This window comes from Dipodomys merriami, unplaced genomic scaffold (genome assembly GCF_024711535.1).
Source record: "Dipodomys merriami isolate MVZ:Mamm:240054 unplaced genomic scaffold, mDipMer1.0.p SCAF_4, whole genome shotgun sequence".
Taxonomy (NCBI): domain Eukaryota; kingdom Metazoa; phylum Chordata; class Mammalia; order Rodentia; family Heteromyidae; genus Dipodomys; species Dipodomys merriami.
Window position 1 is genome coordinate 60,634,374 of NW_027205603.1, and position 27,259 is coordinate 60,661,632.

General features: G+C 40.3%; 1 long non-coding RNA gene across 1 annotated transcript in view; it reads left to right on the forward strand.

Moving 5' to 3' along the window:
- The first annotated feature begins 4,495 nt into the window (after positions 1-4,495).
- The window catches only part of LOC138806290 (uncharacterized), a 36,586-nt gene continuing 13,822 nt past the window's right edge, over positions 4,496-27,259 (forward strand). Inside the window, exon 1 of the long non-coding RNA XR_011365768.1 lies at positions 4,496-4,611. This is a non-coding gene — a long non-coding RNA (uncharacterized lncRNA). The remainder of the gene's footprint in view (positions 4,612-27,259) is intronic.

Sequence of the window (27,259 nt, forward strand, 5' to 3'; positions counted from 1 at the left end):
ATTATTGATTTAAAATTCTCTACAGACAAAAACAAAAGTTCCCTGCTTAATGCCCACACCTGGGATGGATTTCTCCCACAGTTTGGCTTCTACATAAGCCACTGGTTTACATCCATACATGCAGTGAGACTCAGGAAAAATGCCACATACACAGCAGTGAGCTGTGTCTTAAGAACAACCAAACTTTTCAAATCATACTAGTGCAAACCAGCCTATTGTCGCTTGCCTGACAAAGACCTAGCCAGTTTCCTGGCTGGGCAGATCTATGAATCTGACCATCCTTTAATTCATAGGATAATTCCCAGAGTGTTGCTATAGTACCCAGTTCCAGGCTGACCCCCTGCTGTGGGGCTGACCCTTTTCCCCATCTGTCACAGTTCCAGTATCTGTTTTCCATGAAGCTCAATATATTCCCTTATCTACCCGAACAAAGGGGATTCAACCTCACATTTTGTTTGAAGGATTACAGGGTAGGACCATATTTAGTCAAATCCAGATACAATGCAGCTAATACTCCTGCCTCCTGCTCACCAAAGCAGACTATGGCCATCACCCTGTCAGTCTATAGAGGCTGATGAACCCCATAGAGACAACCTCCCAAGGCAATGTAACAATTTGACATGCCTGAGAAAAAGCTGAGCGAAGTCCACTTGAGGCACCAGAGAAATGAAAAATAGGCTTTAATAATATCAAAAGGGCTAGAGCCAGTAATTAAAACAGAACCAGGAAGTAAAAGCTGAAAAATTTGAGTAACAAGCTTTCTCGTCTCCATTTAGTTGTTAAAAGGGTACAATAAGTGGAAAGACAGAAAATAAGAGGACAAATATGGCAAATGGATACCCTAAAGTTATATCTATTGCCCTGTGTATTGCCCAAAGCTGGAAGTAATGATAAGAACCATCTACCGTATTTGGGGAAATATATCTACCAACCCACTGTCTGTGCTCTTGACAAAGCAAAATGATTAAGGGTTGCTAGGTAATATGGTCAGGTGTCTAGAGAGGAATTCAACAGGAATCCCCCTATTTAGAGTCTTCTTCATTTCCTATGCATGTGAAGCAGATGTTTCTACTTCCTTTTCCTATTTCTCCCCACTTTATCCTGTTTTACTAAAGTAAATACTTGCTGAAACATCCACCTTATGAGATTCTGCTTTTTGTGACATGCTGAAAATGCTTGTGGTATATCAAGTTTCTGTGAATTCTATGGAAGTTGGGAAGCTGAGGTGCTTCCTTGTCTTTTTCCATTTTTTCCTCTGGGTACTTGCATTTTACCTAAACAATTTTCAGTTTATAAATCAAGAAACCAGGTATGTTTGGCTTTGACCATGAACTAGGTTGTTACTAGAATCTGAGACAGAAAAATGGTTTTAGATAGCATTTAAGATCATGTGGAATTCTGGTGAAATATACTCTACATGCTGGACCAGAAGAAAAGTCTAGAACAGAAGGAGGCATGAGATTCAAGAAGTTCTACTTTCTAAAATAAAAACTAAAAGCCAAATTCTATTGGGCTCCAATTACCACCTCAGGGAAAAGTTAGAAATTATTCTAGGGCCAAAAGATAATAGATTTTTAAGACCAAGTAACCTTTGTGACTTCTGTATCAAAGTTTTCAGGGTTTTGTGGTTTGTTGTTGTTGTTGTTGTTGTGGGGGAGGGTGTGGGGTGTGTGCTAAAGATTGAACCCAGGGCCTCAAACATACTGAACCTTGAGCCTCATTTGTTTTTTTTTTGTTTGTTTTTAACCCTGTTTCACAAGATAATAAAACCAGTACATTCAGGACACTGAGACAGGAAGATAAGTTTGAGGCCAGCTTGGTCTACATACTGAGACCATGTCAAGTAAGAAAGGAAAGGAGTGAGGTAGAGAAGTAATGAAGAAAGGGAAAGAAGGGAAAAAAGAAAGAGGGAGGAGAAGAATGGCAGCTCTTTAAAATAAAAAGGATCTGTGTGCTGCCTGAATCACTAGAAAGGACCTAGGAGATGTCCACACCACAATCAGCAGCTGGTGTTAGGGAGAAAAGCTTTCAAGAGCAATGGAGCCCATCCTGAGTTGTGATTGGCTAATGATAGCCCTGCAGGTCTTATGGTACTTTCTACAGTTTATGGAAAAGTCCCAACTTTTAGTTTTTAGGCACATGCACAGATAAGCCAAATATTAACAATCATATTAAAGTTTATCCTTACAGAAGAGCTGAAATTGAAGTCATCCCTAAATGATCTAAATGGGCATGGTGAAATCTATGCTGTAGCATGTTCCTCTGCACATGCTTCCTACCCCAATGAGCCATGAAGATGGAAGGGACTGATCATGGGGAACAGACTCCCCTGGTTTGTGGTTGTCAGGAGTTTGTGAAAGTATGGAATGAAGATCTTTTATAACTCCTGCCACCAAGCTATCTCTTCACTCTCACTGCTGCTTCTAAGTCACTACTCCACAATCTGTTCAGGCCAGAAGCACCCAATGTGGGGACTATGACCACAGATTGTCCTGCTGTGAGCAGAGGATTAGCATGAACAGAATGTGATTTTCTGCCCTTCTCCAAAGGATGATGCAGACAATATGACTGTTACTCATCTAAGCTACAAATAGCCTCAATAAACTGCCTGCTTAAGGAAAGCTTTTTTATTGGATTTTTTTCTTGAGTTAACTCTTAAAGACATTACATTTTGCAAGATTAATTTATGCTCTTGAATGTTCAGGTTTTTCATGGCTTTGGCATTGCCAGTCCTAATCATTTCCAAAATCAGAGGCAGTATTTTTGGTTTCTCTTCCTTTGGGGTTGCTTCTGCTGTATTCCTTTGGTCCTTTGTAGCTCAGATGAATGTTACAGTTCCATAAAGGCTGAGTGTCATCTGCTCATTTGTTCAGGATACAAAGTGCCTATGTACATGTGTGCATTTATCCAACAATTATTTAATGAACTAGGCATCAGAGATATAGCAATGAGCAAAAAATGGCTAAGTCATAACCCTCAAGAATCTTCCATCATCTGGGTGCTGGTGGCTCACGCCTGTAATCCTAGCTACTCAGGAGGTCGAGATTTGAGGATTGAGGTTCAAAGCCAGTCTGGGCAGGAAAGTCTGTGAGACTCTTATTTGCAATAAATGACCAGAAAACCAGAAGTGATGCTGTGGTAAAGCGCTCACCTTGAGCTGAAGAGCTGAGGGACAGCACCCAGGCCCAGAGTTAAAGTCCCACCACCAACCGAAAAGAAAAGGGAAAAAAAAAGAACCTTCCATCTAGTAGAGGTGATACATTAAATAATTAAATACATAATATGGTGGGTGCTGTGATGTGGTAGGCATGGTAGGATGGTAAACTAGGTCTCTGAACAAGAACTGAAAGACAAGAAGCAGAGTGATTCAGACAGCAGGAAAGGCAAGAATAGTGGTGAGAGGCAGAAGTCAGAAGGGTCCTTAGTGCTTTCAAAAAGTGCAAGGTTCTCTGCTGAACAGAGTAACTGAGTATTTGGCAGGATCTAGTATTTGATAGTTCCCTGACCAGACCCATTGGTTTGCAGACTGAAGAAGACATATCACAGAACTTCAAATTCCTTTGCAGTCTTTTGGGCTTTAGTAACACTACCCAAAAAGACATATAAGTTCTAGAGAACTAGTTCTTTGTGTTTATCATTGTAATATAGAGCTAAATTCCAGAGCCCTGAGAACAAGGCTCACAAAATGCATCGCAGATATTTAATTCTGTTGCATGTTGGGAAGTCAGAGACCCTTTGCTTCCAGTAAGAAAGGCAGGAACAGAAGTCTGGAGTTCCTGCTCTGAAATAGGAGCAGTTATTTCCCTCCACATGCCTCAATGATCTCACCAATGAAAAGAGGAAAATAAAATCAGCTCATAGATATGATAAAATCAAGAAAAGTGCCTGGAACCCACCAATGTTCAAAAAAATGTGTTTCCTAAACACATACAGATCCTTTTTGCTTTTAAGGATTTTCTAACCACTATGTGGAAATAGGAATTTTTTTTTTTTCGGTCGGTCATGGGGCTTGAATTCTGGGCCTGGGCACTGTCCCTCAGCTCTTCAGCTCAAGGCTAGCGCTCTACCACTTGAGCCACAGTGCTAATTCCAGTTTATTGGAGATCAGAGTCTCACGACTTTCCTGCCCAGGCTGGCTTTGAACTGAGATCCTCAGATCTCAGCCTCCGGAGTAACTAGGATTACAGGCGTGAGCCACCGGCACCTGGCTTGGAAATAGGATTTTTAAAACTAAAGAAGAAAAAGTTTAAAGATTAAAGCTCAGTAGTTTCTGCGAGTATGTGCCTAAAATACCAAGAGTGACCAATAAAATAGCCTTTTTCATGAGTCTGTTAGCAGGACCACAGATGTGGTCTAGACCCCTGCTTGGATTTGTTCCTGTCTAATGTGCATTTTTGTTATTTGAATATTTAAAACCATAGTTTGGAAAATAAGCCCCTCCTTAACACTGATATACACTTTTGTTACTTTACCTGCCCAAACAGGTGCAGTGGAAACCAATCACTCCTGGAATGTCAACTCTTGGAAGCCATATTGCCCAAAGTTAGAAGAGAATTTAAAATGCAAAGCAGCTGAAAGTTAAGAACCTTACTTCTGGAATCAGGCCTTAATGTAAGCTATTTGACCTTTGATGTCTCTTAGCCTGTTGTTGTTTTTTTTTTGGGGGGGGGGTCCGGCCATGGGGCCTGAACTCTGGGCCTGGGCACTGTCCCTCAGCTCTTCAGCTCAAGGCTAGCGCTCTACCACTTGAGCCACAGCGCCACTTCCGGCTTTTTTCGTATGTGGTGCTGAGGAATCGAACCCAGGGCCTCGAGCATGCAAGGCAAGTGCTCTAACACTGAGCCACCTTCCCAGCCCCTCTTAGCCTGTTTTTTGCTTGATAAAATATGGATAAAAATTTATTTTGGGTAGTTCAATTAAGCATTTGCTGTAGGGCTTGGTACTGTAGTCAGAGCTTATTAAAATGTTTTAAGTGTAACTTGTGTGGAGTTCTCTGACCTTTGGGCAAGTGCTAAGTGAGAAGGGGGTCACAAAAGAGCTCTTGTAAATAGCAAGTGAGCTCTGAGAAGCTCTAAGCAGTGACTACTAGTAGTGACAGAAAGTTCTATGAGGATAAAGGCTTCTGAAAGGAGAGAGAGAGAAAGGGAGGAAGGGGCAGGAGGAGGAGAACCAAAGAGGATGGTTGGGATTCTGACCTTACTGGTGAATGCTGAGATTATTAAAGGGAATGGGGAGAAACAGGAAGAGGATCGGGAAGAAGACATGTGGAGCTTGAAATGCTCTTTAGATATCCAAGTGGAATGTCCAGGCCAACTGAATATTTGGATCTGGGGCTCAAAGGAGAGATGAGAAGGTTGAGGTAAATGTGTGATTTATGAGTTTTTATTAACTAGTATCCAAAGCAATAGAGCTGAATAGTAGGAGTTTATGAGCAAAGAAGAGGACCCAGAGGCAGGGGTGCTGATGTTTAGAAGAAATGACAGGAAGCAGCATCCACCTAAGAAGCCTGCGAAGCAGCAGCCCAGGGTGTCTGAAAGATGGAGAGTGTCATGGCCTAGTAAACTATGAATATTTCTTCATAAGAAAGTGGAACAAACTGCCAAGAAGCTCAATATACTTGAGAGCCAAGGAGACTAGGTCTCATGAAGTGGTGGTCTGTGGTGATACAGTGGCTCTGAAGACTGCTGGGGTCCTGGAGTGGGTTTTAAAAGAGAAAGAAAAATCACCAGAGGTAGAGATGGGAGATGAGGAAAGGGGAATAGAAAAATCTAATTGCATTTGTTTGCTGGGGTTGTCATAACAAAGTGCCACAGACTAGGTGGCTTCAAAACAGAAATTATTTTCTCACAGGTTTGGAGGCTGGAAGTCTGAGATCAAGGAATTGGCAAGATTGGTTTTCCCTGAGATGACCAATGACTGCCTTCTTCCTGGATGCTTGCATGCTCAGTCTGGATTGTCTGTGTCTTCAGCTCCTTTTCTTATCTGAGCATAAGTCACATCAGCCTAATGGCTGGATTTTAATTTAATCGCCTGTTGAAGACTTGATTTCCAGATATAGTCACATTTGGAAGCACTAGGGGATGGGCCTCCAAAATGTGAATTTGAAGGGAAGTGCACAATTTAGCTCCTTATTAAAAGAAATTTGCCTGTAAAAGAGAACACAAGACCCAGGTAAAACTAGATGGAAGTGGGGAGTCAGGGAAATTTTGATCTCATCTTGGGTTTCTATGATGGGAGAAATAACATCTGCTGGTATTGTTGCTGAGAATGGTGTAGAGAAGCTAAAACTGGCTGCAGGAGAGCCTGGAGTAATTGCAGTAGCAGAGCCTACCTGAGAAGGGATGGGCTCAAGAGGTGTTAAATGACTTACTCGTGTCACATAACCTTTTGAGTGATGGGGCCTGAGCTTGACCCCAGAAAATTTTATTCCAAGACTCCTGAGTTCCAACCAAAGTACATTTTAATCCTATCTTTGGGAGGGGCAATAATCAGGACAATCCCCTGAGACACAGAGGAGGAAACCCATTCACATATCAAATAACAGCTGTCCTGGCTACCTATACACTAGATATTCAGGGCTTGTGAGATGGGGTGAAGTAGGTCAGTGGGTTCATGGAAGGGTAAGAGGAGGAAAGTCCAGAACCAGGTTGAATATTTTGAATCCATGACCTGGTATTGGCCTATTTATTTAAACTGAACTTGGCCAACTTGGCAGTGAACATGGCAGGTTTCAGAGGGTTATATTATCAGCTTTCCTTATGCAGATTGAGCCTCTGTCAATAGCCAGTGCCATGTGGCTATGTGATTTTTGCTTCCACATACTCTCTTATCTCAGCACTTGTGTGTTACAGCCCAGATGTTAAACAAATAAATCAATAATAAACATTGGCTTCACATTTTGTCCAGGCATATTTAACTGGCACATAGACAAACAAAGTCTCTTAGCTCCTGTACAGCCTCAGTGTTACCAGGTGACAGCTCTGTCAACACTTCCTCCTGGACACCATGGTTCACCTGAGTGGATAGGTCAAACTCCCAACCTCTGCTTTGCTGTTTCATCATGGCAATTTCCAGACCTGTACAGAGTATCTGAAGGAAAATGTAGATATGACTGAGTACCTACCTGGCTACCAATGACTTATGTAAGTTCACGTAGTGAAAACCTTTCTATGTCTGTTACATGGGAAGCTGTTGTGGAATGAATAAACAAGGAACTGTGGTTTTAACACAGTGAGGGATGCTGACTTACTTCATGCTCAGACAATGGTATCTCAGTGTTTTTAATCCAAATGGCAGAACACTAAATCCTTTGCATTTGTTTCATATCTTCTTAGCAATCTATTAAAGGCTCCATTTCATTGTCCTCTGAAGTGTTTGTTTGAAACTACCTATGTCTGTCCTTCTTCCTCTCCTGTAAACCACCTGTAGCAGCCACCCCTGGTGCTGCTGCAAACATTTATTTTGGGTAGCAATGTATTTTGAATGTCTGTGGTTTCAATTTCTATTTTTATCTTTGGCTGTCATACTTTTCGGTCTCTTTCATACCTTTTACGGGTAGCTTTGCTTTTCCCAGGGATTTGTAATCTGCTCAGCACATCTGCTACATAGCCAGTGACAAGACCATTGTGAAATTCCTCAATAATTATTGCCCCCAGAAAATGTCTTATGAAAGACCAAAACTTAAGATGCCAGCATATGGATGTTTGGCTTTATATTGACTACTTACAGTCACTCTCTCAAACACTAGCAACTGAGCTGAAAGAATAACCTTTTTCTAAAATTTTGACCTATAATACGATGAAAAAAATAACAATATAAACCACTTATTTCCCAATTAGAAACTTCCTGTTTGTATTAGTAAGGGTTCTCCACTGACACATAAAATGTACTACCATATTCTCTCAAGTTTTTGTCTCTATCTTACTCAAATCCTTTCTCTTCATAGTACCACCAAGTTTTAATTCATTCAGTAAGCACTTTTATAATCTCGAAATCAGGATTTTTATTTATTGATTTACATTTTTCAGTATGTTTTATGCACATCATTTAAATTGGTTCCCAAACAATTAAGAGAATAAAATTATGGCTACAGTGCTATTATTATTCTCATTTTATAGATCAGAAAAGATCTCTTGACTTACTTGTGTCACATAACTTTTGATTGATGGGGCCTGTGCTTGACTTTTTCTGATCTATAAAAAGGGTAAAAGAATGTATGCTAAAAAGTGAGTAATATATAGTGTACATATCTTCCAACCATAATACCATCTATTATTATGACTTATTTTTTATCTGTAGCCACATCAAAATGCCCTGAAGGGTTTACAACACGGATTTCTGGTGGGCAGAGAAATAGCTCAACCAATAGACACTTGCTTCTCAAACAGATAAAGACTCAGTGCATACGTTCAACAGTTAATTTAACACTCCACTCTCAGTTTGTGCTTTTACAACAGAATAGCTGAGACTGGATCACTTACATTAAACAGAAATTTACCTGGCTTGCGATTCTGGAATTTAAGGGCCCACATCTGGTCAGGACCTTCTTGCTGTGTCATCTCATGATGGAAGGTGAAAGGGCAAGAGAGCACTTTTACGTGAAAGATGAAGAGGGATGATCACTTTCTTGTACCAGGAACTCACTTCAAGGTAACTAACCTTCTTTGATAACATATGAATTCATTCATGAGGGCCAAGCCCTCCTGACCTGCTTACCTCCTGAAATGTCTGCCTAACTTTGTTACATAAGAAATTAAGTTTCTAACACTGAACTTGGGGGACACATTCAGACCACAGCACTTCAAATTCAATCTTTCCCAACATACATTAATTATATGGAGGAAGGGTTCCATTGACTTACAATTCAATTTCATTTCTACTCTTGGCCCCTTTTCTGTTAGGCTTATGAGAAATTCACCTGTAGTCCTTCCTGGACATAAAGATACAGATAGGTTCATATAATAATGGGTGATTTTACCAATATGTACATCATCCAATTAAAAAATCAAGTAAGAGCTGGGTAAGAGTGGCTCATATCTGTATCCTAGCTGCTCAATAGGCTGAGAGCTGAAGATTATGGTTCAAAGTAAGCATGGGCAGAAAAGTCCCTAAATCTCTATCTCCAATTAACTAGGAAAAATACCAGGTTGATGATGGTGTGGCTCAAATGGTAAAGCACCAACCATGAGCAAGCAAGCTGAATGAGATCGAGAGGCTCTGAGTTCAAGCCTCAGAACACGTTAAGAAAATCAAATAAAAAGCTTAAGTACATTTGATAACTCTTATCAGACATCTACAGAATATTCCAGCCAATTCTGTTAGAATACACATTCTTCTCAATAGCCCATGGAATTTTCTCCCAAAATAGATCACACTTTAGTCCATAAAGTAAGTCTTTAAAAAGAGAAAAAGTGAAATTATTTCTTCTGGCAATAATTTCTGGGACAGCGCCCAGGCCCAGAGTTCAGGCCCCACGACCAACCAAAAATATAATAAAATAAAAAATAAAAATTACTTTATTATTTTAGAGGTGATATACAGTGGGGTTAATTATATATACATATATCAGGTAATAAGTACATTTCCTTTTATATAGTGTCATCTGTTCCCTCATTCTCTCCCATTTCCTCCCTCCGTCTCCACCCACCAGATGCATAGTTCACTTTCATCAATGTCCAGTGGGTGTTCTACTGCAGCACTTTTTCACCCTTTTTTTCCTCAGATTCTGTGGTCTCCCCTCACTCTCCCACAGATGTGCATGTGAATACACTATAAGGTAAAGAATACAGAGTCAAGTTGGTGGCTCACCCCTGTAATCCTAGCTGCTTAAGAGCCTGAGATCTGAGGATTGAGGTTCAAAGCCAGCCTAGGCAGGAAAGTCTGTGAGACTCTTATCTCCAATTAACCACCAGAAAACTGGAAGTGGTGCTGTGGCTGAAGTGGTAGGACACTTGCCTTGAGCTAAAGAGCTCAGGGACAGTGCCCAGGCCCAGAGTTCAAGCCCCACAACAGACAAAAACAAAACAAAACAAGAAAAAACACAGAGTCCTCAGGAAAAAAAAATCAAGAAAAAGTCCTTTGTTTCCATATCTTTGGAGTTTGTTTCCGTATGTGTATTATTTTATATACATAATGAAGAAGCACTTAGATATTGCACCTTTGTGATTCTCTCCTAGGACTATCCTCTTTTGGTCTTACTGTGTGTGAATATCTAGAATCCTGTGTAATTTGCCATATCCCAGTGTGTTTTGGATCTAATTTCTGCATTTGTCTCTCTGATCCTAGCTTACCTCACTTAAAACGTTCTAGTTCCATCCACTTCTGTGCAAATGGAATTATTTTATTCTTTCTAATTGTTGTGTAATATGTGTATATAGATACCACATTTCTTTGGTCCACTCTTCTATTGTGGGGCATCTGGGTTGTTTCCATATCTATTGTGAATACTGCAGCAGTTAACATAGATGTGCAGTTGTCCTTGTTATATCCTATGTCATGATGCTCAGGGTAAATGCCAAGGAATGGTATGGCTGTGTCATAGGGTATGTCTGTTTAGTTTTTTGAGAAACCTCCAGACTGCTTTCCATAGGGGTTGTACTAGTTTACATTCCCACCAGCACTGGAGTATGGTTCCTTTTCCCCCACATCCCCACCAGCATTTGTTGTTAGAATTCAAAATGTTGGCCAATCTAACTGAGGTAAGGGAAGTGGCGCTGTGGCTCAAGCGGTGGAGCGCTCGCCTTGAGCTGAAGAGCACAGGGACAGCACCCAAACCCAGAGTTCAAGCCCCATGACCGACCAAAAAAAATAAATAACTGGGATAAGATGGTATCTCAGGGTTGTTTTGATTTGTATTTCCTTTATGGCCAGGGATGATGAGCATTTCCTCATGTGTTTCTTTGCCATTCTTTTTTTTTTTTTTTTTTCTTTGCCATTCTTACCTCTTCTGAGAAATCTCTTCTTACTCCCCTTGCTCATTTAGTAATTGGTGTATGAAGTTTGGAAGGGGCTAGTTTCTTGACCTCCTTGTATATATTGGAGTTTAGGCCTTTATCTGATGTATTGCTGGTAAACATTTTTTCTCAACTGTTTGTCTGTCTTTAGCTGTGCAGAAACTTTTTATTTTAATGTAGTTCCACTTGTTGAGTCTCTTCTATCTGTTGTGCTCCAGGACTCTATTCAGGAAGTTCTTTCCTGTACCTATGACTTTTAATGTCTCTCCTACTCTTGTAGTAGTTTCAGAGTTTTGGATCTGATGTTGAGATCTTTGATCCACTTTGAAATGATGTTAGTGCATGTGACAAACAGGGATCCACTTTTAGTTTCCTGCATGTGGCTGCCAAGTTTTCCCAACCCCAATTGTTGAAGAGGCTGTGTTTTTTCCACTGTAAGTCTTTTGCTCCTTTGTCAAATATCAGATGACTTTAAGTATGTGTTTTTATTTCTAGGACTTCTAATCTGTTCCATTGAACTTCAGGTCTATTTTTGTGCCAATACCAAGCTGTTTTTATTATTATGGCTCTGTAGTAGAGTTTATGATACTGCTTGCATTGATTTTTTTTTTTTTTGGCCTAGAATTGTTTTGGTTATTCTAGGTCTTTTGTTGTTTCATATGAATTTTTGGATTTTTTTTTTATCTCAGTAAATAATGTCTTTGGGGTTTTAATGGGGATTGCATTGAATTTGTATATCATTTTTGGCAGTATGGCTGTTTTCACAATATTGATTCTACATATCCCTGAACATGGAAGGTCTTTCCATTTCCTGGTGTCCTCTTTGATTTTTTTCTTTAGATTTTTATAGCTTTTGCCATAAAGATCTTTGGTTAGGTTAATTCCAAGATTTTTTTTTTGAGGCTATTACAAATAGAGTTGTTTTCATGATTTCCCTTTCTGCTTATACATTGTTGGCGTACAGGAAGGCTACTGATGTTTGTGGGTTAATTTTGTGTCCTGCTCCTTTGCCAAAGTAGTTGAGTTTAGGTGTTGGGGTGGAATTTTTTGGATCATGTCATCTGCAAATAGAGATAGTTTAATTTCTTTTTACCTACGTGACTTCTTTAAATGTCCTTTTCTTACCTTATTGCTCTGGCTAAAAATTCCTAAACTATATTTAAGAGAAGTGGAGAGAGTAGAATCCTTGCCTTGTTCCTGATTTTTGGGGAAATGGTTTTAGTTTTTCTTCATTTAGTATTATATTAACTGTTGGTCTGTGATATATAGACTTTATTGTTTTAAGGACTGTTCCTTCTATTCCTAATTTCTCCAAAGCTTTAAACATGAAGGGATGTTGTATTTTGTTGAAAGCTTTTTCTGCATCTATTAAGATGATTATGTGGTTCTTGTCCTTGACTCTGTTGACGTGAATTACATTTGTTAATTTGCGTATGTTCAACTAGCCTTACATCTGTTGGATGAAGCCTAGTTGGTAATAATGTATGATTTTTTAAAATTTGTTTCTGGATTCTGTTGTCTGATATTTTATTTAGGAGCTTTGCATTTGTGTTCATTAAAGAAATTGGTCTAGTTCTCTTTTTTTGTTGGATCCTTATCTGGTTTTGGGATAAGTATGATATTGGCTTTATTAACTGAATTTGGAATTGCTCCCTCTGTTTCTATTTCATAGAAAAGCTTGAGAAGTGTTGGTATTAGTTCATCTTTAAAAGTCTTATAAGCCAGGTGCTGGTGGCTCATGCCTGCAATCCTAGCTACTCAGAAGGCTGAGATCTGAGCATCGCGGTTCAAAGCCAGCCCAGGCAGGAAAGACCATGAGACTCCTATCTCCAATAAACCACCAGAAAACCAGAAGTGGCGCTGTAGCTCAAGTGGTAGAGTGCTTGCCTTGAGCTGAAGAGCTGAGGGATAGCGCCTAGGCCCAGAGTTCAAGCCCCACTACTGACAAAAAAAAAAGTCTTATAGATTTCAGCAGTGAATCCATCTGGGCCTGGGTTTTTCCTTGTTGGAAGATTTCTAATTACTTCATCTATTGTTGTGTGTTATTGGCTTGTTTATCTAATTTATATCTCCTTGGTTTAGGCTAGCCAGTTTGTATATTTCTAAAAATTCATCCATTTCTGATAGATTTTTCCTTCTTTAGAGAGTATTAGTTTTTAAAGTAGTCCTTTATTTATTTATTTTTTATTTTTATTTATTTATTTATTTATTGCCAGTTGTGGGACCTGAACTCTGGGCCTGGGCGCTGTCCCTCAGCTCTTCAGCTCAAGACTAGTGCTCTACCACTTGAGCTACAGCACCACTTCTGTCTTTTTTCTGCTTATGTGGTGCTGGAGGAATCAAACCCAGAGCCTTATGCATGCAAGGCAAGCACTCCACCACTGAGCCACCTTCCCAGCCGAAAGTAGTCCTTTATAATCATTTGGATTTCTTAGGTGTTTGTTGTAATGTTTCCTGTGGTATCTCTGATCTTATCGGTTTGAATTAACTCTCTTCATTAATCTCACCAGTGGTCTGTCAATTTTTTTAATTTTTTCAAAAAGGCCCAGTTTTTTGTTTCATTGATTTTATGTATAGTTTTTAAGTTTCTTATTTCATTGATTTCTGTCATAATCTTTGCTGTCTTCATCTAGTAGTTTTAGATTTGATTTGTTCTTTTTTTCTAGCAGATTTAATTTTATCATGAGGATTTGATCTGTTTCTGTTTTCTATTTGGCGAACTTAGAGCTATAAACTTTCCCTTTGGTGCACTTTGAATGATACTGCTTTTGCTGTATGCCAGAGGTTGAATTGTGAACTATTTCCATTTTCATTGAATTACAACTTTCTAATTTCTTCCTCTATTACTCAGTAGTGTGTTTTTCAGCTTTCATGTGTTTCAGTGATTTCTGCTGTGTGTTTTGTTGTTGAGAACTAGTTTGATTTCACTGTGATCAGATAGGATGCAAGGAATTATGCCAATCCTCTTGTATTTGCTTAGGTTCTTTGTGTGTACTATCATATGATCTATTTTGGAGAATGTTCCATGGGCTGCTGAGAAGAATGTGAATTGGGTCGTTGTTAGGTGGAATACTCTGTAGATGCCTGTTAAGTCCATTTGGGTTATGGTGTCATTTAGTTCAGAGACTTCTTTGCTTATCTTCTGTTTGGTTGATCTGTCCTTTGGTGAGAGCAGGGTATTAAAATTTCCCATTATTGTTTTTGGGCCTATCCTGTTCTGTAAGTCCAGAAGTATTTGTTTAAGGTATTTAGGTGCTCTGTTATTTGGTACATAGATATTGACCACTGTGATTTCCTCTTCGTGAATCATTCCTTTTATTACTATGTAATGACCTTCCTGTCTCTTCATATTGATTTTAATGAAAATTCTATTTTGTCAGATATAAATATGGCTGTTCCTGCCTTCTTGCAGGTTGTATTTGCATGGAAGATCTTTTTCCATCCCTTCACTCAGAGTTTGTTTTTATCTTTGATTGTGAGATGTTGTTTCTTGGAGACAACAATGGATGGACCTTGTTTGTTGATCCAATCTGCTGTTTTTTCTTTTGATTGGGGAATTGAGTCTGTTAATGTTTAGAGTTACTATATAGAGATGTGTTATGTTTTCTGCCATTTTCTGTATTTTACTTCTTTCTTCTTCTGTGCTTACTAAATTAGTCTTCTAGTGATTTTTTTTCTTTTTATTTATCTTTTTTGTCAGTTGTGGGGCTTGAACTCTGGTCCTAGACGCTGTCCCTCAGCTCTTCAGCTCAAGGCTAGTGCTCTACTACTTGAGCCACACTGCCACTTTCGACTTTTTCTGCTTGGGTGGTACTGAGGAATCGAACCCAGGACCTCATGCATGTAAGGCAAGTGCTCTACCACTGAGTCACCTTCCCAGCCTTCTTTTTATGTTTTATCCTCAACTCTTGATACTCTATTTTCCATTTCACTTATTCTGTTACCTAGGCATTCCATTATGGTTTGCGATGTGGAAATTGAACATTTTATGCTCCTGAGATCAGTTCTCTTGGTTATTTTTGTTTTTTTAATGAGTTATATAGCATTTCGATTTTTATCTCCATATCTTTTGGGGAGTCCTGGATCGTCTTTGTCATTTCTTCTTTGTACTCTTGAAATTGTTTTTGCATCTCCCCTTTTTTTCATTGGCCAATTCTGTCATCATTTCTTTAATGGTTCTTTTGTTCTCCATCTCTTCTTCACTCTCAGTAGGGTCCTTTTCTGAATTGTTGTTGCTTTTGGATTTGGTTTGTTGTCTTGATTGTTTAGTAATTTGTGTAATCTTTTGTTGTGACTTATGCATTTCAACAATGCACTTTGAATGATCAGTGAGTCATGAAAGAAATGAGGGAAGATATATTATTTTATTTTATTTTATTTTTGGGTTCGTCATGGGGCCTGAACTCTGGGCCTGGGCACTGTCCCTTAGCTCTTAAGCTCAAGGCTAGCGCTGTACCACTTGAGCCACAGCGCCACTTCTGGCTTTTTTCTTTTTGCTTATGTGCTGAGGAATCAAACCCAGGGCCTCATGCATGTACAGCAAGCGCTCTACCACTGAGCTACCTTCCCAGCCCCGAGGGAAGATATTTTAAAATTTGAATTCAGGAAATTTAGAATTGAATGCAAATGTAAACACACTTGACAGAGTCTTTGGGATACACTGAGGGTAGTTCTAAGAAAGTTTACACTTTTTTTTTTTTGGGGGTCCGGTCGTGGGGCCTGAACTCTGGGCCTGGGCGCTGTCCCTCAGCTCTTCAGCTCAAGGCTAGCACTCTACAACTTGAGCCACAGCGCCACTTCCGGCTTTTTTCTTTTGGCTTATGTGGTGCTGAGGAATCGAACCCAGGGCCTTAGGCATGCAAGGCACTGAGCCACCTTCCCAGTCCCGAAAGTTTATACTTTTGAGTGCCTACATTAAATATGCAAACATCTCAGGCTGGGAAGGCAGCTCAGTGGTAGAGTGCTTGCCTAGCATGCATGAGGCCCTGGGTTCGATTCCTCGGTGCCACATAAGTAGAAAAGGCTGGAAGTGGTGCTGTGGCTCAAGTGGTAGAGCGCTAGCCTTGAGCTGAAGAGCTGAGGGAGAGCACCCAGGCCCAGAGTGAAAGCCCCACAACTGACAATAAATAAATAAATAAATAAATAAATAAACAAACAAACAATAAAATAAATATTCAGAGATCTCAAATAACCTAATAATGCATCTCAAGGTTTAAAAAAAAAAACAAGAAAAAAATCAAATCAAATATTAATTGAAATAATAAAGAGAAGAATAGGAATTAACGAAATGAAGACTAGAGAAACAATATAAAGGATCAAAGAGTTGATTTTAAAAGATAAGAAATTGACAAACCCTTAGGCATGCTAGCCAAAATAAAAAAGATTAACAACAATAATACATAAAATTAGAAATTAAAAGCAGGGATATTTCAAAAGATACCAGTGAAATTGAGAAGATCATTACGAATTACTTTAAAATCCTATAATTTAATAAATTGGAAAATCTAGAGTAATTGGACAAATTTATGGAAATATTACCCACTAAAATTGAATCAGGAAATATTTTAATCAATGGAGACAGGCAGTAAACCTACATATGAGGAGGTAGTAAACATGATGAAGAAGAGAAAAACAGTGAGGCAAGGCTTTTATCATGTAAAGGCATTGGTGGGGCATCTGAGGCAGTGGAGGCAGGAAGCCATGGAGGGTCAGGTAGAAGAACATTCCAGGTTAGAGGGAAAATGAAAGTGTGAAGGGGAGGGATGAATATGCTTAAAGCACATTATCTATATGTATAATAATAGAATAACAAACTCACTAAATTTAAAAAATGGATAAGAATAGCAATGGGGAGGGGATGAAGGCACATAGATGAGAAATGATGAACAACTGCCAGGAGAAAAATGTTCATGGTCCAACTTGGAGAGCAGAAATGCTCTCAACTGTTCAGATGCCTCTGAGGGTCAGGTGGGACCACTGGACCTGATAGATGGTAGAAAGACATGATTACTAGAGAGAGTAAGCAGCATGCAAAACCTGGATGAATTCAACACCTGGATGAATGGTAGATTTTGGAGGAAGTGGAGTGAACAAAAGAAACTTGGCACTGCACCTCTCAAAAATTTTGTAGTTAGTGCCTAACAAACATGAGGTATTTGGCTCATTCCTCTATCACTAACAAGGAAAAATAATAATTTCAAAGTTAGAAATATTGCAAGCATTCAGCCAGCCGCTGGTGGCTCACGCCTGTAATCGTGGCTACTCAGGCTGAGATCTGAGGATCACGGTTCAAAGCCAGCCTGAGCAGGAAAAGTCCATAAGACTCTTATCTCCAAAAAAACCACTTAGAAAACCGGAAGTGGCACTGTGGCTCAAATGGTAGAGCACTAGACTTGAGCTGAAGAGCTGAGGGATAGGGCCCAGGCCCAGAGTTCAAGCCCCATAACTGACAACAAAAAAAAAGAAATATTACAAGCACTAATAAGAAAAAATATTAAATTATGAAAAATAGAAAATTCCTATACCAGTAAACAAACACTGTAACATTTCAACCCTGACCATAGAAAGGGGAAAATTGTTTTCAGTAAATATGCTGGGGTTCAGAATTTTTACAGTGAAAAGAACATGCACATTGATAAGAAAAATATCTAAAACCCTAGTAGGAAATGGACAAAGGACATGGACAGACAGTTCACAAGGAAGGAACTATAACTAGTAAACAAAGATAAAGAAAAATGTTTGGCATTGATATTACCATTACCCAGAGATCTGGCCCCATTAGCAAGGAAAGAAATACAGATTAAAACCACAAGATGATGTGTTTTTGACTATTCAGTCAGCAAAAAGCTGATTAACCCATTCTGTTTAATCCAGTAATTTCAGTTCAGAGAAACTAGGAAACTTATTCAAAATGAAAGAACTGGCCACTGCTTTATTTGTAATAGATAATAATAGAAAATAGTTTCAATGCTTAACATCAAGAGACTATGTTAGACAATTATGGCAGATTCATATAATATGATATTAAACCATATATGCCTATAAAAATAAATTCTTGAAGAAGTTTTGGTAGTTCAAGAAAATGTCTGTATCATGTCAATTGAAAATGAACACAATTCTAAGCTAAATATTATATTGTATATTCTCACTTTTAAAGGAAGATTATTTATAGAAAAGAAACTTGCCCAGATGACCCTTCAGAATCAAACAGGAGGTCAGACTACCATGTTTTCTTTTTTTTTTGGTCCGGTCGTGGGGCCTGAACTCTGGGCCTGGGCGCTGTCCCTCAGCTCTTGAGCTCAAGGCTAGCACTCTACCACTTGAGCCACAGCGCCACTTCCGGCTTTTTTTTTCTGCTTATGTGATGCTGAGGAATCGAACCCAGGGCTTCATGCATGCAAGGCAAGTACTCTACCACTGAGCCAACTTCCCAGCCCCTACCATGTTTTCTTATATCACTCCTTTATTGAGTTCTGTACTAAATTTTGGGAGGACAAAGACACTCAGAAAGTTTTATGTTTTAGGAGTTTGTTTACAAAGACAGCTTAGAAAGTTGTGCCCTTTAGGAGTTTGTTTCTAATTAAAATTGAAAAACTGGTCTGTGGGAGTAAACAGTGAATTCTCAAAAGACGTAGATAACTGGAATATAAAAATACCACAGTAAAAATGAGCCCAGCTGCAAGGTGAACATCAGACCCCACAGCTGGGTCATCAATATCCCTGCCAAGATCTGCAACCCAGGGTCAGAAGGCTGACAGGGGATAATGGGATGGATGTACCCATCAGCTGAGTTCTTAGTTTATGGATATCCCTATTCAGGAGTAAGACTGTCCTTTATTTAGGGACCAAAAATCAAGGTGTGTCTAATGGAACTGTAGAATGAAGTTGATATTCCTAAACAATGTTTATTCGTTGACTTCCTGATAGATGGGATTTGGTACAGCTATGCCTCTGCTTGGCCTTTGTTTAGAACCACTAGAGACTGCTATGGGACACTGTGCTCCTTCTATCTTGAGGACTCCTGCTCACACCTCTTTGAGGTGCTGTGGCTGTTTCAGTGTCAGGCTGGTGGGAATCCCTGGTTTTAGCCTTCTTGTGGATATCAATGACAGAAAAACACATTTCATATTTCCAGTGTCTTTTGCGTGTGTTTTACCTACACAACCACATGCTACATAAGGACTTTTTGGTCAGGGATGGACTACAGATAATATGATGGTCTCATAGGACTATAATGGAGCTGAAAACATACTGTCTAGTGATGATGTAGTGCAGTGCTTCATCAGGTGTTTCCTGGATGCTAGTGTGAATGACAATGCTGTGCTAAGCTGCTACACACCTGTAATCCCAGTTTTTGGCAGGCTCAGGGAGGAGTATTATTTGTGTGAAGCCAGCCTGGGCTACAGAGCAAGACTGTCTCAAAAAACAAACAAAAGCATGCTATTCTGCCACTTGTATAAAAGCATAAGATACAATTATGCATATTACATAATAAATAATAACAATAAGCAACTATGCTACTGATTTATAAATTTACTATACTATTTATCATTATTTTACAATGTATGCCTACTTACCCATTTTATGCCAGCAGAAGCTTTGAACAGCATGTTCTACAACCTAGGCTTATAGAACTGCACCCTGTAATGTTTGCACAATGACAAGGTCCCTAACAACACAACACATAAAACATCTCTGTTGTTATATGGTGCAGGCCTGGAGTTTTAAAAAAATTCTGACTTACACTGAAAATTCTGACTCATGCTGGGTGTCATGGCTTACACCTGTCATCCTATCTACTTAGGAAGCTGAGACCAGGCCGACTTGCCGTTCAAAAGGAATCCACGCAGTAAAATCCTTGAGACTCTATCTCCAATTAACCAGCAAAAAAAATTGCTAGACTGGATGTGTTAATCAGCAAAAAAAAAAAAAACAAAACTGCTGGACTTGAGGTGTAGCTCAAGTGGCAGAGTGCCAGCCATGAGCGAAAAAACTGAGTAAGAATGTGAGTCTCTGAGGTCAAGTCCTGGTACTGGCAAATACACACAAAAATCTGACTCATAAACTAAGAATGGTATGGCTGCATAATAAGTCAACAGCTGCACTATTTTGGGGCAGTGTCATATCTACTTTGCTTCCTCTACTTGTCAAATCTCAGCTCTCACAAATTCTGAGTAAGAAAAATAACAGTTTTGGATCATGTCAGTGAGAAACCTAGAAAATTGCTTCCTGAAAGGTTAAAAGGTTCCTCTTTAAGAGGATTAGCAAGACAGATTTAGAACACAAAGAATACATACATACATACAAACATACATACGTACATGGGATCCTTGAAATATATCCAAGAGATTAACATAAAGGAAAGTGAGTTTCTAATTGTAAAACTAAGTGCAATTTGAAAGTATAGTTCTAAACAGGAATCCTCAATAACTACCAGATAATTAGGACTGCAATATCTAAAACCAACTATCTGGGCTTACATTCTGGCCTTGCCTGTGACCTTGAATGGGAAACTCAGTTTCTCAGTTGTTTTTTTCTTCATCTATAAAATGGGGGTGATATGACTGGCTACTAGGCTATTAGGAAAGCTACCGGATTTAATAATTATAAACAGCTCTGAACAGTACTTGGCCCATAATTCCTGCTATGAAGGACTTATTAAATGAGTTTATTAATAAAGTAAAACTAAAGGCTAAGTTTTTCTTGCTACTGTTTTTTTTTTTTTTTTTTTTTTTTGTCGGTCGTGGGGCTTGAACTCTGGGCCTGGGTGCTGTCCCTCAGCTCTTTAGCTCAAGGTGAGCGCTCTGCCACTTAGCTACAGCGCCACTTCCGGTTTTCTGGTGGTTTATTGGAGATAGGAGTTTCACAGTCTCTCCTGCCCGGGCTGGCTTTGAACCGTGATCCTCAGATCTCAGCCTCCTGAGTAGCTAGGATTACAGGCGTGAGCCACCAGCGCCTGGCTTTTCTTGCTACTGTTTGTTAATAAAACAACAAAACCCACCATGTAAATTGTCTGTGATAATAAGATGCAGTGTTCTCCTTCTTGGTGTCTTTCTTTGGGTGAAAGTGGCTGTGCTTCCTTGTGCCTGTGGCCTGAGGGACTGAGAGATGCTTCTGAGGCAAGAAGCTCATGGGAATAGAAGATGCCGAGAACCAGTGGCTCTTCCAGTGTTTTCTGAAAGCCTCAGCCCACTGAGGTGTCCCAGGAAAGGTAGAGATGGGTGAGGCCTACAGATACAAGAGAGGCAGAAGTAGAGAGTCTCCCAGAGAAGGAAAGGGAGCTGGAGCCTCTAGTCTAGAGGGTGGGGGATCTGCACAAGGCCCCAGTGAGTGGCATCTCCTCAAGGGAATGACCATGTGGGTGCTGGGGAAGATAATACCTATCTTCCCATGCCTGTCGTGGTCCAGCAGCAAGGTGCCCCAGACCACAGATGCATCTGTGATTTTGGACTAGGTGAGGCAGCTCACATTGAGTCACATGTTTGTTCATCCTGCCTTATCCAAATGCTGTGTGGTCCCTAGGGTAGAGCATGTTTTTCTTTCCTGTAACTTCTGAGCCAAGTAGAGACAGGGAGTTGTGTGGCTGGGATGGATGGAGTATCCCCTTTCATTCATACCCAGCAGCTGGCTTTCTGGAGTCTGTCTTTCCTTTTACTTGGAGGTTCTGGTCGTGGGGTCTAAACTCTGGGCCTGGGCACTGTCCCTCAGCTCTTGAGCTCAAGGCTAGTGCTCTACCACTTGAGCCACAGCACCACTTCCGGCTTTTTTCTTTTTGCTTATGTGGTGCTGAGGAATTGAACCCAGGGCCTCATGCATGCAAGGCAAGTGCTCTACCACTGAGCCACCTTCCCAGCCCCTGTCTTTCCTTTTAGAGCTATCCTGATTGAACTTTTTTTTTTTTTAAACCAGGTTTGTATCTTGTCAGGAAAGAGTGTGCAGGAAGATGAAGAGATGGGGAGATGTCTGCTGAATTAGTCTTTCATTAAAGGCCTTTTCCACAGGTGCTCTCACGGAATATTCCCTCACACCTCCCAAGCCTTGAATTTGAATCCTGCCATCAGAGAGAGCATTGTGCAGACATAGGGACCTGTAATTACTAGCATCTCACGAACTACTTGGTTATCATTTGCTACACTATTTTTGTGATAATATTTTAGCTATATCACTGGAACTAGAATTAGAATTAGGTGAAGAGAAGGTAGGAGGCAGAGAATGCATGCTGGGAGGACAGTATCAAGAGACTGGGCTGGGAAGGTGGCTCAGTGGTAGAGCGCTTGTCTTGCATGCCTGAGGCCCTGGGTTCGATTCCTCAGCACCACATAAGCCAAAAGACAAAAGCCGGAAGTGGTGCTGTGGCTCAAGTGGTAGAGCGCTAGCCTTGAGCTGAAGAGCTGAGGGACAGTGCCCAGGCCCAGAGTTCAGGCCCCACGACTGGACCCAAAAACAAAAACCAAAACAGTGTCAAGAGACTGACTTCATGTCCAGTCTGATATTCAAACCATTATTGATTGTTTTGGTCAACATTGACATATATTTTACTTTGAGTATATTAGCTGATTCTTTCTTCTGTTCATATTCTGTTTGTTTGTTTATGTTATTGGGGATTGAATTCAGGGCCTTGTACTCTAGTCAGGTGCTCTACCACATACCCTCACGTCCCCAGCCTGAATTACTTTGTTATTTTCTGAATACGGTCTTCTGTTTATGTCCCAGCTGGCCTATACTCTGTCCTCTTATTTATGCTTTCCACATAGCTGGGATGACGGGTACACAGCCAGTTTTTGTTTGTTTGTTTTTTTAATTGGTTGAGATTGGATCTGAAAGTTTTGCACAGGCTGACCTTAAATCCTGATACTTCTGATCTTTACCTCCTGAATAGCTAGAATTTTAATCATAAGCCACTGTACCTAGTTTATGCTGTTGTCTTTTTAGCTCTCTGTTGTCATTTCCTGAATGTGAGACCCTATTTTAGTTCTCTGAGCATCAGAAATCAACCTTGGCTACATAGACATTAGAATTACCTGGGGAGTTTTAAATACGGATGTCTGGAAAATGGAGAGGAACTAGGGAGGAAGGAAAAGAGAAGTTATTTTTAAAGGACAGAGAAGCCCTGATAGTAGCATAACTTGTAACCCAACTACTGGAGAGGCTGATGCATGGGTTGCAAGTTCAAGACCAGCCTCAGCAATTTAGACTCTATTTCAAAATAAAATAAAAAGAGTAGTCAGGCACCGGTGGCTCACACCTATAATCCTAGCTACTCAGGAGGCTGAAATCTGAGGATTGCAGTTTGATACCAGCCGGAGCAGGAAAGTCTGTGAGACTCTTTTTTTTTTTTTTTTGGCCAGTCATGGGGCCTGAACTCTGGGCCTGGGCACTGTCCCTCAGCTCTTCAGCTTAAGGCTAGTGCTCTACCACATTAGCCACAGTGCCACTTCTGGCTTTTTTTGCTTATGTGGTGCTAAGGAATCGAACCCAGGGCCTCATGCATGCAAGGCAAGCACTCTACCACTGAGCTACCTTCCCAGCCCCTCTGTGAGACTCTTATCTCCAGTGAACCACTAGAAAACCAGAAGTGGCACTGTGGCTCAAAGTGGTAAGCACTATCCTTGAATGAAAAGGCAAGTGCAGGGACAAACTAAAAAAAAAAAAAAAAAGCAAGGGTAGCTGTGTGGTCCTGGGCTCAATCTCATACATACATACTTGCATACACACACACACACACACTATAGTTTCAGATTTGAAGTGGAGAATTTCTACAGACTTCCTTCACAACAGTGTAATATGTGTCACATTACTAAGCTGTACAGTTTAAAAAACAGTTAAGATAGTCAAGTTTATGTTATGTTCTTTTTTTTAACTACAGTAATGAATAAATAATACTTACTATTCTTTCTTGGGCATCATTCCAAGAATTTCTGACTTAATTATAAACTCTGGGGAGCACTTCAGTCTTGTCTGGGTAGTAAGCAAGACACTCTTAAAAGACCTGTCCTATTTTAACATAATAAGAAAATATATATTTGGTTTTCCTTCCCAGCTCCTTAAGAACTCCTATACTGCTTATAATCTCCTAAGTAATAGAAGTGAGAGGACTTCTATATTTGTAAATTTTATTTGGTCTTTGAGTTGCTGTCACAGAGCTTCTAATCCCTTGGAATTTACTAGGTGATAGGAGCTTCTTTCACTCCAATTAAGTAACTCTTGGGGGACTCCTAGAAGTTTGGAACTCTCAGGCCCTCCATCTTCCATGAAGGAGAAAGGAGCTGGAGTTAATAATCTACCATATGTATGTGATGAAGCCTTTATAAAAAGCCTCTATAAAAGAGTTCTGGGAGCTGTTGGGTTGGTAAACACATCTGTGTGCCAGCATGGTGGCACACCCCAACTCGGTGGGGACAGAAACAGCTGCCCTCAGGACCTCCTTGGACCTTGTGCTCTATGCCTTTTCATCTGTATTCCGTTTCATAGCATAAACATGTATCCCTGAATTTTGGGGTCTTTGTAGCAGATTGCTGAATCTGAGGAGGCAGATCATAGGAACCTGAGTTTGTGGCCAAGCAGCAAAGAAGTGTATATAACTTGAGGACTCGCTCCCTATGACTAGGATCTGAAGTGGGCACTTGTGTGACCCTGGACCCTTCACTGAGTGGTCTTTGCTTGACCCCAGGTTGTCAGGTTGTAATTGCACTGCAGACATCCACTTGTCATGTGGAGAACTGGGTGGTAGGTGAAGAGCCTCAGTGTACTCCATCAGTGAAGTCTGCAGTGACGTGGAGAACACTGAACATTTCTTTTTTTTTTTTTTTTTTGTCGGTCATGGGGCTTGAACTCTGGGCCTGGGCGCTGTCCCTCAGCTCTTCAGCTCAAGGCGAACGCTCTACCACTTGAGCTACAGCGCCACTTCTGGTTTTCTGGTGGTTTATTGGAGATAGGAGTCTCACGGTCTCTCCTGCCCGGGCTGGCTTTGAACCGCGATCCTCAGATCTCAGCCTCCTGAGTAGCTAGGATTACAGGCGTGAGCCACCAGCACCCGGCTAACGCTGAACATTTCTTACTTAAGTTCCTAGGTGATTCCAGCACTCAACTGAGACAGAGAATTGCCCTGTCCTCTCCGAGACTCTGAAATCACTACTTGCTTTTTCTTTTGTCAGAGCTGAGGACTGAATTCAGGTCCTTGTACTTACCACGCAGTGCTTTTCCAATGAGCTAAATCCCCAATCCCTGAAGTCACTACTTTCTAAGTCTTCATTGTTTTGGGAACTCTATTTTGTCGGTGCAAGATCCTCCTTTAGAGATTTCTGACTGGCTTTAATGATGTCAGCCTTTTTCAGAGGCTGGCTGAATTCCTCTCGTCATCTGAACTATGCCTCTGCCCACCCCTGGGCTATCCATGTGATCTAGCTGCACTTGGTCCCACATGACTGTCATAACATGGGACACTTTCATTTATCCTGTGATTTTCCATCCCCTTACTTCCTTGAGGAAAGCCCATACTTAATTAAAAGTGGCCATGTTGCCTTTCACGTGTATGCACACATTTCCTCCCCCTCCCTGCCCCCACATCTGTCCTTCTTTCTTTCTCTTTCCCTTCCTTCGTTTTTCCCTTTATTTTCAATCTTAAATTTTTTTTCAAAGCTTTATGAAGAAAATTGGAGATTTCAGCATGAGTTTAGTATACAATCTTGATATCTGTTGATTTTACCTTTTGTTGTTGTTGTTGGTTGTGGGGCTTGAACTTGGGGCCTGGGTGCTGTCCCTGAGCCCTTTTGCTCAAGGCTAGTGCTCTGCCACTTTAAGTCATAGCACCACTCCTTGTTTTCTGGGGGTTAATTGGAGCTAAGATTCTCACTGGATTTCCCTGCCCAGCGACTTTGAACCATTATCTTCAGCCTCCTGAATAGCTAAAATTATAGACATGAACTACCAGTGCTTGGATGATTTCACTTTTTTTTTCCTTGCCTGCCCTGGCACTTGCTTGAACTCTGGGCTTGGGCACTGTCCCTGATCTTCTTTTGCTTTAGGCTAGTATTCTACCACTTGAACCACTGTGCCACTTCCCTGATTTTAAGTTTATACACTTCTGTCTATTTGAGTTATTTGGCCAAAACAATGTATGACTTTTGTAACAGTCTTTAAAATATTTATAATTTTGGGGCTGGGAAGGTGGCTCAGTGGTAGAGTGCTTGCCTTGCATGCATGAGGCCCTGGGTTCGATTCCTCAGCACCACATAAGCAGAAAAAGCCTGAAGTGGCACTGCGGCTCAAGTGGTAGAGTGCTAGCCTTGAGCTGAAGAGCTGAGGGATAGTGCCCAGGCCCAGAGTTCAAGCCCCATGACTGACAAAAAAATAATCATAAATTCTATGTAATCTGGGAAAATGTTCATTATATAATACAAAGAAAAAAATAGAAGTATATGTAGGAGACTCACAATGTAAAATAATAACATGAAAAAGGTGAGCAAATGCAGCAGTGGTACTCACTAGAACTATGTTGAGAATGACCTATACAACTTGTGGTTGGAGGTGGGAAGGAAATAATGTTGTCAGTTATACTTCAATGAATCAAGCATGAAGTTTTGTGGACATCTGTTTACTCCCCCCCCTTTTTTCCAACAATCCTGCATTTCATTTGTTTGGCTTATCTACTACTCCTCGCTACCATATGAAATGCCTTAGGCTCCACCCTTTACTCTAGAGCAGCTGCTCTGGACCCAGGCCTACACAATCAACATATCACTTTCTTCTTGAGTTGTGATTGGTTCTATAGTGAGCAGGCACTCAAAACCAGTTAAATTAAAACCATCACGTAGAAAGCTTTTTTTTCCTCCCCATTGTACTTGACCCTTAATGTACTTGAACTCGAAACTTAATAGCTGCCACAGCTGTAGCCAACTTACTTCCATGTCAATCTGGAGTAGGAAATAACTAAAGTTTCAAGTGGGCGAGGTCTGCCCTTAGATTATTTTAGTTCTGTGAGCCAATACATTAATCTAATGGCTAGGACTGCCCCCCCCCCCATATATATATATATATATATATATATATATATATATATATATAAACCTTAGTTCAGTGAGCCAACATGTTACCTAACCAAGTCATCTTGTGTTTTTAGAAACTTATAATCAAAGCAGTGCTATGAACTCTATGGGAATTTGCTTTAACATGAGGACTGGATTGCCAGACTTGATGGTTCATGCCTAAAACAACAACCTGGGCTATGCAGTAAAATTCTGTTTAAAAGAACAGATAAACAACAACATGTAAGCAATGAAAACAGCTAACGTCTGAACAGACAGATGGGT